We start from the raw sequence: 16,205 nt of genomic DNA on the forward strand, positions 1-16,205 counted from the left end.
ATACTCACTGGTGCAGGAACTAGCACCCAGATATTCCCCTTCCCAGAGGGTTGTGTCCCCTATTCACCATCCTATAGAGTGATTCCCACAGGCAAACCCAATTGGGGTTAGCTGCCGCGGGGGGGCTCCTCAGGTGGGAGGGCGTGGGTGTAGTTAGCTGCCACAGGGAGGCGGGGGGCACGGTTAGCTGGTGGGGGGGTGTGTGGCGCAAGGTGGAAGTTTCGCCTAGGGTGTGAAACTTCCTTGCACCGGCCCTGTTTACATATGTGTAACTTATTTGATGTCAATCGAGTTAGATATTCCTGATTTGCACTGGTATGTGGAAGAGGAGAAACCAGTAAGTTTTCTATCAGTCTTTTGGTTCTGAGAGAGATACCTGTAGACTTAAAAATAGCTCTGCAAATATTTAAGATATTGATTTTACTTTTCACAAAAGTGGTTTCATAATCAAATATCTCCCATTTTCTAATGTATTACAATTTGCAAGATCTGTTATAGGGGCATTTTCATGGGGCCTATGCTGGGAATGGATAAGAATTTCCTATTGGAGAACATAAAACTTATACAAGTAAAAAAGAAAATATATAATAAATGTATAATTAAATCTAAGTAAAACAAGAAAACTAATGTTACCTGAAACTTTACACACAGTGAGGGATACTTTGCATTGGAGCTATTATCCATGGAAGAAAGAATATAATATTAGCTTATGCTATATGTAGTGCCTGAAGAACAGTTAAATATAAATAAACTATAAAGACTCCGAACCAGTTTGAGAATTATATAGCCCTAAGACTGGAGTTCTCTTGCAACTGGAGTTCTCTTTTGATTCTTTGGAATGTGATTTGATATTGCTCAGGCATTAGTGTCTGAATAGCAGTATGTATTACATTTGTCTTTATGCTGCAAGCTGCATTTTCTGTGTTTCTGTCACTTTTATTCTAGATCAGAAGGGAAAAAATGCTAACAGTGGCTAAAATATATATTTTTCCTTTGGTATAAAGCAGCTAAATAATGGATACAATATGAATCCAAGGCTTGAATCATGAAAGGACCTTTGTCTAATTTAGCTTCAGGTGAGTGAATCAAGGTGCATATTATATGCATTATCAAGAAGAAGCAAGCTGACATTTGAAGGTCAGATCATAAAGGGCAATAACAGAAAGAGAAGAATAATTATGCATTATTTTTAAACACTGAATGAGAAAAAAGTTCTTATTTAAACAAGAGTCATGATAAGCTATGCTATAATAGCTAAAGAAAGGAGAAAATTGATTCAATGTCAAAACATAGGGTACTATTCATATATTACTCGTACACTATATTTTAATATGAGTCTAATGCAGTGTTCACAGAAACGATGGTATAATGGTAATTTAAAACATAGATTGGGGGACAGTGATTCAGCAATCTGCAAGGGGCATCTATTTCTTTCTTATTAAGTAAATCCCTTTGTTCTTATATCTTAATATGGAATAACATGTCGTTTAAGGTTTCGCTTACAATGCTAACAAACTACAAAGAAGCAATGGGATCAGAATTTTTATTTATTTATTTACTTACTTAAATCTCCTATAAGTAGCTTTTAATAGCTGTTTTGCAGTGTGAACAATGACTAGACACTCATAGGTTCAACAGAGGGCAGTGTCATTTTTTCTGTTGAGAGTGAATCAGCTACTCTTCTCCTGGCTTGAGGGTGACGCAAATGATGCAGGACCGGAGGAGAATGTTTTGTGGCAGATATAAGGATGGTTGGTGGGGAGTAGATCATGGAGGCAGGGTGTCTTGAGGCCCTGGTAGAAGCAAGAGGATTGGAGAAATGAATATTGGGATACACTTACTGCTTCAGCTAACAGGACCCAATAGCTGAAGCACATTAATCAGGTGCCCAAGTCACATGCTTAGTGTGCTACTAAGTGCTGTAGCAAAGCAAATGTTGGAGTAGCTCAGTGTACCCCAGGCACCCCACAGCAGGGCAATGGTTGGAATATATTGCCAGTAATCCACAGGTGTAAGCTACAAATTTCTGTATGCCACACACAAAAAAATTGCCAATATAGGGCAGGAAGTAGGAAGAGTTGTTGCTCCACTCCCATTCATGCATCAGTCATCAGAGATGGATGGCTATGCAGTGGGCAGTATGCTGCAACTAGGGCTGGTTGAAAGTTTTTTTCCAAAACTTTGATGGAATATTGAGTTTTCAACTCAGTCAAGTTGCATAGAAAGTGTCTGATTTCCTTGAAAGTTTTAGATTATGTCAGAAAATCAACAGTTTTTTGGAGTTTTGGCTGTTTTTGGTTGCCAAAACCAAATAGTTTTTTTATTTTTTTGACAAAAAAGTAAATTGTCTGCAGATAAACATTTCCCAACAAGCTCTAGCTGCAACATATACATGAATGTCACAAATTATACTCCCATCAAGGTATTGGAGAGATCGAGGAGGCATTCAGCCTCTCAGAGAGAGCTTCATTCTCAACCTTGCACCTTATGAACTTATTTGCACTTGCAGCAAAGTCGGTGTAAAATACTACCAATCAGAAAGATAATACTTTGCACATATGTAAATGACCGCAAATGGTGCAACACAGTGGAGAATTAGACTGGGGGAGTTCTAACCTGATTGAATCACTTTACCAAAGCTCATAAATTTGATAAGTAATGCTACCTTTCAGGAAGGATTTTAATGGAACTCTGTCATTGTAGATCCTTTAGCTTTTCCTCCACCCCTCTTGTGGTAAGACTAAAATAGTAAACAAACAAACAATGTAGGAAAAAAATATACTAGTGCATTAAACAGGCATAGACACTTGACTTCGAAGTTGCTGAAAAGAAGAATGTAGTGGTTTGTGGAATGTGACAGCAAGAATTGGCGTGTTTTCCTGTTTACTTTTTTGTAAGGAACTAAGTTTTGCAGACATTCACTTGAGCTACTGATTAAGAAAGGTAAAGTTGCTGATATAAATGCTACACCAAAATGGGGATGAGAATAGATTCAGTAGCACTTCCCTTTTGGATGAATATGGCAGTCTATGAAAACAAGATTTTCAAGTCATTTTTTGTACTAGGCCATGTTTCTAAATGAGAGCTAAATGTTCTTTGAGATGACAAAACATTTCTTTACATTACCTGTTTAAGATAAGGCAGTGGTTCCCAAAGCGGGGTTCCCCAGGACATAGGTTATGTGGGCATCTGTCCCTTGATTAGGTTACTTAAAGTGAAAATAAAGGTGATGCAATAACTTATAATAATTACAGATGGTTTACTTTTGGTTCCTTTGAGTCTTATTTTAATTACATTTTTTTAAAAACAACATGAAACTTAAGTATAAAAAATGAAAGGGGCCAGGGAAATCTCATCAGATGCTAAAGGATCCTTGGTGGAAAAAAGTTTGAGAACCACTGAACTAAGCTACTTTAACGATTGAGAATAGGAACTATTTGTGCACCAGGAATTAAGCCGTAGATTTTTCTTCTTGCATGTGTTTCTTTCTTTTCATAGAAACAAGCAGCACTGCCATACAACATGAGAGAGAATTGTTTGCAACTTTTAGGCACATTCCATTATATGTGTTATATAATTCTAAATTTAATTAGAAAAAAATAATACTCTACCCCGGTTTACAGGAGAAACCTAAAGCGTGAACTGAGAAGTGACGGCTTACTGAGTCTGCAGATAGAAAAATAGCACAAAAGAGTTATGAGCTTTCCAATTCATCTCAAAGTACATTAATTCTGAAACATACGTTATCGACATTTAAATGTTAACATTTCTGCTGTGCTGCTCACAGGGGAATGGGAAACTACCTGAGGAAGGGGGAGAGAGAGACAAGTGAACTGATTGTTCTGGGTTGGGAGACAGGAGCTATTGAGAAGGCTGGCAGGAAAGAGGGGTAAGCATGAAGAAGCTGTATCTTAAGAAAGGATAAAACTGCCAAGAGGTAAAAGGAAGTTACTGTTTCCAATATGCAGGATTGAATTCACCTGATCCCTCGTAAATTGTTCCAAAGATCAATTACCTTCTCTGTTAAAAAAATTACATATTATTTCTAATCTAAAATTTGTCAAGCTTCAACTTCCAACCATTGGATCATGTTGTACCTTTCTCTTCTAGATTGAAGAGTCCATTATCAAATTTTTGCTCCTCATACTGGTACACATAGACTCTAATCAAATCAACCCCTAACCTTCCCTTTGTTAAGATTAATAGATTATGCTCCTTAAACCCATCACTGTAAGGCATACTTTCCAATCCTTTAATCATTTTTGTGGCTCTTCTCTGAAGCCTCTCCAATTTATCAACATCCTTCTTGAATTGTAGACACCCAAAATCAGTGGTGAGCAACCTGTGGCCTGTTAGGGTAAGCTGCTGGCAGGCCATGAGACAGTTTGTTTACACTGAGCTTCTGGAAGCACAGCCACCCACAGGTCCAAGTACCTGCAGTTCTCCGTTCCCGGCCGGCCAATGGGTGCTGCAGAAGTGGCAGCCAGAACGTGTCTGTGGCCTGTGCCAATTCCCACAGGTTCGCTTGACTGGGAACGGTGAACAGTCAATGTAAACAAACCATCTTGCAGCCCGCCAGCGGATTACCCTGATGGGCCGCGTGCGGCCTGCAGGCCACAGGTTGCCCACCACTGCTCAGAGTAGACACAGTATTCCAGCAGCAGTTGCACCAGTGCCAAATATAGAGAAAAAATAACTCTCTACTCCTAACTTGAGATTTCCCATTTATGCATCCAAGGACAGAGAAGAGACAAGACTGGTGTATTCAGAAAAGGAAAAGCAAGCATAGAAGAGGGTTCATTAACACTCTTGATATGAGAACAGTGGGAAGTTCAGGCTCTTCACATAAAAACACTAAAATGGGGATGAATTAAATCTTAAAGTCCTCTGTTTTATCCCTTTAGGCAACGAGAGTAGTGCAGAATAAGTAGTGCAAATTTTTGCCCAAATTATTTAAAATTAAAATATTTAAAGAAGGCTAAGAGGTCTTCTTTGAAAGAACAGCAGAGTGTGGACTGAACTACATTTAAACATTATTTTGAAGTCTGCAGAGATTTCTGGGCCGGGGTTAATCAAAATTGTATATAATCTCAAGACCTCATGAGGTTGATTTTATATTGCAAGATAGGATTATTTGTTGGTGTCATGTACCTGGATAAATGCTTAAACATATGATGATAACTCAATCTTGATTCAATCTTTTTTTGCATTGCATTCAACCATTACATCTGTAAGAGAAGGTAGGGTATTCACACCCTACACACTTTTGTACAAAGTATGCCTTGAAAGTATCATTTGAAATTTGCTGATCAGTATCATCCTGATAAAATATGTGTGGCAACATTGTATGTGAAGTTAGAAGATTCCACTGAATGGTATTACTAACACATGTTGCAAACTGATTTTGGCAAACAGATCGGTCTCAAACAAATGCATTTAAGCAGTAAACAGATTCTTCAAGCAGGATGGGAAACAAAGGAAGCTCAAGCAGGTGAGAAAAAAAAAGCTTCCACATAAACCTTTTGTCTTCTGGTACCCAGTTGGAAATGTTCATTCAAGAGGAGGACTGAAAGTATAAAAAAGTGGGACAAACATCCCAAGGGACACATCCCACCTCTCTCTGCCCACTAATATACTGCAGTTGAAGGGACAAATTAAGCAGCCATTGAACTAAGGGAGAGATCCTGACCTAAGAAGTTTGGTCAGTAAAACGCTGAAAACTTTGCTTTGAATTTAACATAGTTTGTTAAGTTAGGCACCAGTTGCATTTTATCTGTATTTTTTGTAACCATTTCTGACTTTCATGCCTCATTACTTGTACTCACTTAAAATTTATCTTTGTAGTTAATAAACTTGTTTTATTGTTTTGTTTAATCCAGTGTGTTTAAATTGAAGTATCTGAGAAACTCCATTTGGGGTGGCAAGTTGTGTGCATATTATTTCTATTAAGGAAATAACAGTTTTTGTATAATTGGTGTTGTCCAGGAGAGGGCTGGGTACTGCAGGACATATATCTCTAAGGGAAAATCTTAGACTGGGGATGTGTTGGGATCAGCTTAACCAAGGCTGCAGGTTAACCAAGGCTGGTGAGAGCCTTGTGTGGCTGTCAGGCTGCAGTTACACATGAGCACTCAGCCTTTCATGCTGGAAGGCGGTTTGTGAGCAGCCCTGGTGAGAGCTGCTTCAACCAAGACATTGCAAGGCACCCAGCATTGCACAGCAAGGATGACAGCTGCTCACTAGTCTAGTTAGTACCTGGGTATGTTGCAACATCATACTACCACTGAAACATTCAAGATAATTACATTCACACTGCATAAACACACAGGCAACTGCTATACGCTCCTCCCCTCCCCTAGCATCCTAACAAACAGCAGCTTTGCTTGTTCAGTTTAACAGCCTTTAGTAGACTGACATGTTGGAAAATGGCATTTTGAATACTTTGGAAGTAACCGGATTTTCCCCATACATACTCTGCAGAAACTTGTGTGCCAATGAGAAAGTCTCAGGATTTCATTTACAAGATGCTGAACACTAATCACAACACACTCTGGTGGACAGAGCACTGGACTGGGAAGAAGACAACCTGGGGCAAGTATCTCTGCCACTGACCTGCAGTAAATCCCTTTGCCTCTGTTTTCCCTCCCACCCTTAGTTAGCCTTGAAAAAATACATAAACTCTGAGATGGAGACTTTCTTAGTACATGCCTGTATAGCACCTAGCAAAAGGAGGCCCTGATCTCAGTTGGGAGCCTCTAGGTTCTGCTCTAATACAAATGATAACATTGGATTTATTTACTTTGATCCATCACAGTATTTTTACTTCCCACTCTAACCAAGGCTTCATAATAGCAAGCACACAGGTCTATATTTGCATATCCTTGGATCAATTCCTGTTAGTTGAAGAACACATTTAACAAAAGCACTAGATAAATAATCCTCATATATACATTTCATATGCTAATGTCTTTGAGATATTAGTCAGATTTCACCAGAAGAAATCTGCTTGCTTATTTTTTGGGTGCTGCTTTCAGAAATAGCTTCCTTAGGCATTTCATTCTGTAAAGAACTAGCATGCCATTGGGAGAGCCCTTTCGCCGTGAGTTCAGAGTGCTCATGAACTAATGTAGTATATGGGCCTGCTCCCTGTATATTGCAGAAATTTCTGTTGGGCCTGATTCATCTCCATGTACCTCCAGTTCTATGCTGGGATAACTACACGGGGGGACTGGAAGCTGCTTGTGAGGCCAGTAACATAGTGAAAGTGAAAGGATGAAATGTCTCTCTTCACATTTTCTATCTTGACCATTTTCTATCTTGCTCTTCGACGCCTCCCTTGCTGCTGTTTTACTATTTCTCTTTTCATTTTGAACACATGCTACTGCATACAGTGAAATAGATTATTACAATAGTGCTAAATATGCAGAGACAGATCTTCTCCCCTGATCATCACTCCAGTATTGCAAAAGGAGCAGAAATCTCCCACAAACCACAAAAATGATTGTTTCCCCAGTGTCCTGTTTCTGTTCCACAGTGAGCACAGCAGAGAATCTGTCTTGGAATAGATTTCTCATCAAGTTATTAATAAAAAGGTAGATATTAAATAACCCAAGATGTTCCCTCATAAACGAGCTCCAGCCAGAATCAAAACTTATCTTTCTTACAAGTGAAACTTAAATAATCAGGAAAGCACATGCCAATCTATCCTCCGCAGGGAGAAGAAACCATGTCTTTGCAACCTTTTTGGTGCATCTGTCTCTGCTTCAGTTTCCTACCTTCTTCAAGATCTTCCCTAGACAGCTAGGGGAGGGTATTAGAAGCACTCTGTGCCATTTTTCTACCCACATTAATCCCTTTTAATACATGCAGAAATCCTGAGCACTACAAACTACTGTAGATTCCAGGATTTTCTTTTTAAAAAAATGTAGGTGAGACTATCCATACATCTTTCACAGAACGCATAGAAATACAACTAGGTCACTTAGTGTCAAGAACCACCTATAATTTATTATTTGTAGTGCCTATGATCAAGGCTTCATTGTGCTGTACATGCATAGAATGAAAAGACAGACTTTGCTCCAAAGAACTTATAAGCCTTCCATCTCAATAGGCTGCCATTATGTTTAGTAAGCTCTCAGGAATCACATATGTCAGGAGAGTCAGTACAGCTCTTTTTATTAATTGCAGGAGCATTCAGCTCAGTCTCATTCCACCTGGGATCCCTAAAATACCTAGTTCACATTTGGAAACTTAACAGACACATTAAATGTATGTAATTTGCATTGTCAGACCAACACCACGAGTTATTCAGAGTCTGTGCACAGATAGTGCACTTCCCATATAGTGTTTCAAGTGGGGGTTGGGAGATGAGCTATCATCCAAACAGACATAGCTGCATGGGAGCCAGTCATTTCACAGCTACTGAACCTGAACTTTGAAAGTCATAGTTCAGACTGAGAATTCACTTTAGTTTCAAGGGTAGTTTGCCTCAGTAATAATAATAATATTACACTTGCTCTGATTTATGAACTGTGCACACATATAGACTTTGTTGTAAGAGTAATTTACAATGTAAGAAGGGTAAAAGTGATATTGGTATAATGTGTTCTGTTCACACATTAAGCAAAGAATTGCTTTAAAAGTATTAAGCACAATGGTATTGAATGCAAATATAGAGTAAAATAATGAATGTATGGAGAAAGCTTTAAATATTAATTGCAATGTTCTTTGATACTTCATATGGGAAATGTAGAATATATTGTTATGGAAAGTTATTCAAGAACAAAATTGTAATATTAAAAGAAAGAATTTCATCAGTTCTATCTGGGAGACAGTGATCTATGCTGTATCACCAACGTATGAGCTAATGAAAAAGAAAGAGGAAAGAAGAATGCATCTGCTTTGGGAAGGTTGGCTGGGGGAAAAGTGAACTAATGATCTTACATTTCTTCTGCCTTTCATTTGTTTGGATGGTTATAACATATTTGATTAACTGTATTAATGGTATGATCCTGTAAGATCCTGAGCACCTCTAATGTATTACCCCTTTGTCAGGTCTAACTAAGTGTAAAATAATTTGGCCCATTCATGTTCTGATTCAAACTTCTCATTGACTGTATAAGCAACAGGATCTCACCACTGAATGGCAAGAAAATAATTTAGCTCAGTGATCCCCAAACTTTTTAGGTTATGCCCCCAAATGCCTGTCCATACTCCTCCCTCCCCTGGGAGCCGTGGTTGGGAGCGAGGCCAGGAACTGAGGTTGGGGCCAGGTGCGGAACTGCAGCTGAGCTGGGATCCAAGAGCCGAGTCTGGGGCTGCAGCCAGGACCGTGGCCAGAGCAGAGCAGGGCTGGGTGGTGCTCCCTCCCCACCCCTGTTGAGGCTGGCCCGGGACCCACTGCACTGCCCACAGTTTGGTGATCACTGGTTTAGCTGTTTAACACATACCACCACCAGAATGTGATTTAGGATAGGAGTGAAGACATTCTCCAGGCAATTTAAGCTGCAGGTGCAATTTTAGAGTGTTACAGTATAGTTATTGGAACTGGGTTTTGGTGAAGACATTAGGGTTAATGCCCCATCTCTTACAAAAATTGCCACAGATCAGTGATTCCAAAACTGTAAACCAGGGACAACAACTATCAGAGGAGAAATGGTGATCACATGGTGCTGGCTTTTCCTTCTTGTTTCTGAATGCTAAACTGCACCAGAAACAGATAAAAATATCAAATTTTCCTAACATTAATTTTGGGAATTATAAAGTGAAGAATTCCATAAAATGTGAGGAATTCATTTAATTGATGCAGGTATGTTATTTGATCACCAATGGGAGGGTGGTTGTGAAGGGATGGGGAGGTGCTCCATGAGATTATAAATGAGGACAAGAAGGGACAAAAATTGCTAAGTGACTTAGAAGCCTGAGTCGCATTAACTTTCAATGAGTTGCTTAGGTGCTTCTGAAAGTTTTACTCACTCTCTCCTACCAGGATGTGATGCACACCATAAAAAATGTTTGTGAACCCTTGTGAGGGTCTGAGGGCAGGTTCTTTTCACAATATTGACTTGTAAATAAGGTGAAATTGAGTCAACACCACCTTGAGCACCTGGATTGAAGCGAGTTGTGGCTGCATTCTATCATTATGTTGGCTTTGTCAGATACAATTTTGTCATTTCCAGAAGTACTGTTTTTAGGGCAAGATGGGTCAGTGCTTTAAAGTAAGATGACACTGAAGTTTTAACTGGTTTGCTGGTATAGCAGGCAGGAACATTATTTGATCTCCTCTCACAAAAATGTTAGTACTTTGTCGGTAACCATCTATGCATATGTACATAGACAGGCACTGCAGGTAGTGTAATAGGCTTCCATCCCCACTACCTGTTGCAGTTGGGCGTGGGTTGAGGGAGAAACTGAGGGAATGAGACTTGAAACAGTGTTCTTTTGGGAAAGCAGTACTGTCTAGAGGAGGGGAACCCTGCTGTGTGAAGGCCCTGGCTGCATTAAAGTTCATCATATTTTTAGAGAATGTGGCTTTACCTCATTCCTACAGATACCCTTGAAACTACAGTATTATAGATATTACACACACACACACAAAACCATGTTAAAGAACATTATTAAGGTAGCAAAGTCAAGCACTCAAAAGTTAGTAACAGAATTAAAAGTTGTCCCTTCTCTTTATCCCCTCGACACTACTTGGGTACTGCCAGGGGGTGGGGATGAGAGGAAACAGAGAGTACAAGAGTGTGAGGCCCTCTGCAGTCAGTTCCAGTGCCAGCATAATGTTCCCTTGCAAACAATGTATTTGAAATATGAATGAAATCTACTTAGACACCAAAGTGCACTGATTAATTTGAATCTGATCTATAACTCAAACAATTTCTACCATGAACAGCTGTTACAGGAAAAGTCCTTCTAAATCCCCATCACCTTGGCTAGAACATGATCAGTTGCTCTGTGGGGATGGTGCATGCACAGTCTGATCAGGATTTGAAGCTGTGAGGGGCTGGAACATGCTCAGCAAGGATGGATTCTTCAGAGTTTTTAGCTGCTCAACTCTAAGAAGTCTCTATTGGGCATGTGCAAACTGCTATTTAGCAATGGTTTCTAACTTGGCCAAATTCAGGCAGATTTTCACTAGGATGGTAAAAGGCACATCCCTGGGATAATAAAGGCCAACCCCCCTGCACAATTTCAAGTCCTTGTTCCAAAGCATCAGAGTGCTAGAGCTGGTCAAAGAAAAGGTCTGAGGAATTTATCTCAGACAAAATGTATTTTTCCCTAGCCTCATTCAGAGACGTGGCTTTGTTATTTTTTCCCCACATAGTGGCAGAGACACCCATTATGGAAAATTTCAGCCCAACCGGATAAACTGCTGCATACTTGTAAGCAACTGAAAATAGGGGCACAGAAAGGGAAGTGTCAGACAATCTTAATAGGATGTGCTACCAGCTCCATCTACACACACACGCACGCGCACACACAGAGCAGTGCTACCGCTCTGGGATTGCTGCTACCTCAGTTTCCCTTCATGGAGGCTAGTTTTCCCAAACCATCCTACATGGTTTGTTTGCTGCAATAACTCGCCCTCCAGCTAAATCATAGAAGAAAAGTCCATCATTTCCAGGGTATGAACGTCCTAACACATACAAGTATCAGAGGGGTAGCTGTGTTAGTCTGGTTCTGTAGAAGCAGCAAAGAATCCTGTGGCACCTTATAGACTAACAGACGTTTTGCAGCATGAGCTTTCGTGGATGAATACCCACTTCTTCGGATGCAAGCACCTGAAGGAGTGGGTATTCACCCACGAAAGCTCATGCTGCAAAACGTCTGTTAGTCTATAAGGTGCCACAGGATTCTTTGCTGCTAACACATACATATGACTTCAACTCCAGTCTCAAGCTAGGCACAGTGCTTTATTCTTGAGGGCATACCTTCTCTTTCTAAAGACCCTTCAACCCTTTCTGGGCTCTGCTTAGTCTCTGTCTTTTTTAGAGTACTCTGTCTTGGAACTGCTCTTGCTGGAGTTCCTCTTTGTTTTGTTTTTCCCCCTCAGAGCTAACCCAGGGGCTTCCACAGCAGCCTCCTCGCAAAACTTCACATTTCTCCCTTCAACTGAGCTTCTGTCAGCTTTTATAAGGGCCAGATGCTCTTCATCAGGCCCTAAAACCTCAACTGAGAGATAGCAGCCAACTGCTCACAGGACCATCTCCCCTTAAAGGGGCCAGGCATCCTGTGACAACATGTATGAATAGACAGACAGAAACACCCTCCTCTTCTTCCCCCCCCGCATATATACACCATCTAGGCCTTAAATCATGTCTCTTTACAATGAAAATCAATCCAAAATCTTTATTTTACCCAGTCACATTCAGGATACCAATGTGATTTTATGTTTCGCTATATCAGCATAAAAAAGACCATTTGCAATGTCAGTGTGTAACATGGCTCCATGACCAAATTTACACACTGACAAAGGTCTTGACATTGTGACCAGATGACTAATAGTTGGTTAGTGAAATGCCATTTATTGCAAACACTTACAAGCTCATGCTTTATTAATCATTGTAATTGAGCATTAACTTTTGTAATATTGTGAAATCTAATTGTTTGACTGCTGGACTAATACTTGACAGTGCTTTGAAACACATATCATAAAAAGTACCAGTTGATACGATAGAATTGAATTTATTGTTGTGATATTATTTATCACCATTAATATAACTAACAGGACTTTTATGTCAAGTAGATTTATTAAAGGAATCAAATCCCCAGGACCCCAGTGTGATCCCAGTTACAGAAGGACAAATCTGGAGTAAGTAACTCCATTAATGGTGATGGATACTAGCATGGCTATCATTTATAATCTTCTAGTTCAATCTTAAAAATGATATTCAGTTCAAACCACGAAGAAAACAGGATTTATGGATATAGTATTTTTTTTCATTTTCTAAATATATTGTGTTGAGTTATACTCACTAAGTACACTGTCAATATGCCACCTAGGTCAAGAAAGGACATAAAATAAGGGATAGAGAGAAGTAATAGTGCAGGCAAAGTAAATTTGTCATATTAATTAATTTACAATAAATAGCTATTGTTTTAAACTTACTTCCTGACTTGACATATCTGAGGTAGCTAGATTACAATAGTAAAAGAAACATACCTAGTAAAGAAGGAGAGTAGAGTGCTATCCCACTACATTTAAAAAAAAAGAAAGAAAGAAAAAAGATATATCCATTACTGAGAGGTTCTGTGGGACCATGTCTCAAGAGTTTGGGGAAGATGGCTGAAATATTTCTTATAAAACTGTCCCTCATTTAAAAAAAAATACAAAATAAAACAATAATAAAAACAAACAACAAATCAACCACAACTTATCAGGACATGAGAGGGGTCAAGGATCAAGATTTTATCCTTACTTGTATTCTTTAGGCAAACATGGTCTGTTACAGAATGAATCTTGATCATTCCACGTCTTGGGCAGTTCCTTCTTCTCTGACTAAACAGCCCCTTGGTTCCTGCAGCAATGCTCAGCTTCATCTGTAATGAGAAGTCAAGAGAAAAGGGCCCAGATCCTCAATGGTATTTAGGCACTTAACTCCCATTGATTGATATCTTTGAGGTTCAGGGCCAAACTGTCACTAGATATCCGTAAAGCCAGGTAGAATGGCTTCAGATCTCCTCCGCTGGTTGAGTGAGGATGCTTACTAGAAACACAGCAGCAGGCATGAAGAGATCAGCGAGAGCCGGTGAAGGGGACATTTTCATTTTAGCACCAGGCCTTGCTCCTATAATTTGTAATGTGCTGAAGAGGATTAAAAACAGGGAAATTCCCTCATTTAAGATCCCCTGTGCCCATCTGGTGTAGGAACAAGAGAAAAACCAAACAATTCCTGTCTTAATATAGGAGAGTTCTGAGGAAATTTTTGAACACTATTTCAAAGTTACAGTACATGGGGGGATATAGTTAAACAAAAATCTCCTCAGTGCTCCAGGGGCCCTTGAAAATAAGTCAAATCTGCTGAGAGGGGGAGGAGAGTGGAAAGGTTTAGCAAAGGCCCCTCAAATTGTTGTGTTTGCTACATAAACCAACAAAATATATTTTTACATTAACATAGCAATTCATATATCACTAGGCTCATTAGTCTGGGCAGTCCTTTTGAAACTCAAGAATATCACTTTCACATCCCAGAAGAAAAGGAAAAACATTTGCTCCTTTTCCAGTCCTGCCAGTAGACCTACCATTTCCTATACATGCACTACCCACATTCACTCACAGTGGCTATATCCCCCCTCTACTGATTGCATCACACAGTGGTTTGTTAGACCGCTGCTGATTTTGAATTAACTGGCAGAGTAAACTCACGTATGTAGGTCTAGAGGTTCTGGATGTAATCCCTGCTGCTGACAATCCACCAATAAGTATTGTGTTTTAGAAAACATCCATTGTGTTCTCAACCCACTCACACACCCCATTATGGACGAGTGAGGGAACTGACAAGGTCACTCTGTTTCCCCTGGATTCTAGCTAAGGAAGGGGGAGGCTATTGTAAGCATCTCTTTTCCCCTGAAGCTGAGACAGCTAGATATGGCAGGTTTTCTTTCCCTATCTGGCCAGCAGGAGGACAATAGAAGGAAGGAAGGCAGCTAGGGGACTCCCAGCTTCAATTCCCCCTCAGAGCTAAAAGTTCCACCTACTGGCAGGAAAGTTTACAGGTCAATAAATACCCCCCACAAGCTATGCAGCAAGTTCTATTCTTGGGGAAATTCTGTGCCACTGTGCACACACAGAATTCATGTCCTACACAGAGTTTTTTTTTCCTCCACAGAATATAGATTCTACTGGAGATGTGATTTCTCCCATCAAGGGCTGCTGTGGCACCAGAAGAGAGGACAGCCAGACAGTAGAGGGGCTGTGTTCCTCACAGTGGAGCCAAGTGAGGAGGCACAGGATGGACAGAGCCAGGCATATAGGGCTGCTGTGGGGGAATCATAGACTGGGGTTCAGAAGGGCTAGTGGGGGGATAGACTGGGGGTGTGGACTCAGGACCTAGTGGGGTGAAAGCACTGAGCCAGAGGATGAATGGGAGGTTGCAGGACCACATGGGGATTGAGGGGATGTGGGTCCAGGCCACATGGAGAGAGGAGAGGGGGCCCTACAGGGACACACAGTGACAGAGGCAGACGTGCCTGACCAAATTGGAGAGACTAGGGCTCTGTTAGGGTCTACATGGGGGAGGCTCTGCAACTCCCTAACAATCCTTCTCCCCATGAAAACAACAAATACCCTGTTCCATATTTCTCCCACCCACACCCAGCAATCCATCAAGTTCACTCCCAGGTTCCTTGCAAGTAAATACTTTCCTCTCCCTCAGCTCCTGCGTTGCCCCTGATTCTTCCAAGCCTTTGCACTGCTTCTGCAGGGTGTGGGGAATATGTTTATGTATTGTAGTTTAAATGAATTATTCAAAGCTCTGTATTAACATGCCTAGTAAGGAATCTATTTGTCAAAGAAATGAATTCTGAATCTTTTTTTTTCCTGCATTGTTGCAGACATACTTGCTGACAGGTATTTTGAAATAAATTACCAAGATAATTGAAAATGGCCTAATTATATTGTGTTATTTTGACAAATAAAATATGCAGAATTATGCAGAATTTTAAATATTGTGCACAGACTTTTTAATTTTTGGTGCAGAATTCCCCCAGGAGTAATGTGCTACTCCACAGCCCAGTATTCCCACTAAACATCCTTCTAAACATCCATGGCCTTTGGGTCCTTCAAGCTCCTTAGAAAGCACATTTAAAGCTACAAAGTGAAGTTCTCAAAAGTCAGAGAATGAGCAAGTCACAATTGCCTGAATAACTTAACTTGTGCCTCTTGTGTGTATGCAGTCTTATTACGTGATCAGATAATATTTCCCCCCTCTCAGAATTCCTAACTCATTCAGTTCACATGTTGGACAGGGAATGGTGCATGATCATGCAGTGAATTTACCTGTGTGCTAGGAGCATCCCTGCTTCTCCTTTCAGTTGCTGGATGGTGTGTACTGAACAATGTCCATATGTGATATTTTATGGCCTCCTTTTTCTATTTGTATTGAATTATCATCCAAAGGAACCATCACTGTTGAGGCCCCATTATGGTGGTGTGCCTGGCAAATACATAAGAAGATAGTCCATGCCCTAAAACAGTTTACATC

The 16,205-nt window shown here is 40.2% G+C and overlaps 1 long non-coding RNA gene across 1 annotated transcript; it reads right to left on the bottom strand.

The window, feature by feature from the left end:
- Positions 1–1,645: 1,645 nt before the first annotated feature.
- Positions 1,646–16,205, bottom strand: LOC123364393. The gene is made up of 4 exons (XR_006577089.1): positions 16,001–16,205; positions 13,422–13,542; positions 2,666–2,740; positions 1,646–1,793 (listed from the first exon to the last, which is right to left on the bottom strand). It is a non-coding gene; the product is annotated as an uncharacterized LOC123364393 (long non-coding RNA).

This window comes from Mauremys mutica, chromosome 2, assembly GCF_020497125.1.
Source record: "Mauremys mutica isolate MM-2020 ecotype Southern chromosome 2, ASM2049712v1, whole genome shotgun sequence".
NCBI classification, from domain to species: domain Eukaryota; kingdom Metazoa; phylum Chordata; order Testudines; family Geoemydidae; genus Mauremys; species Mauremys mutica.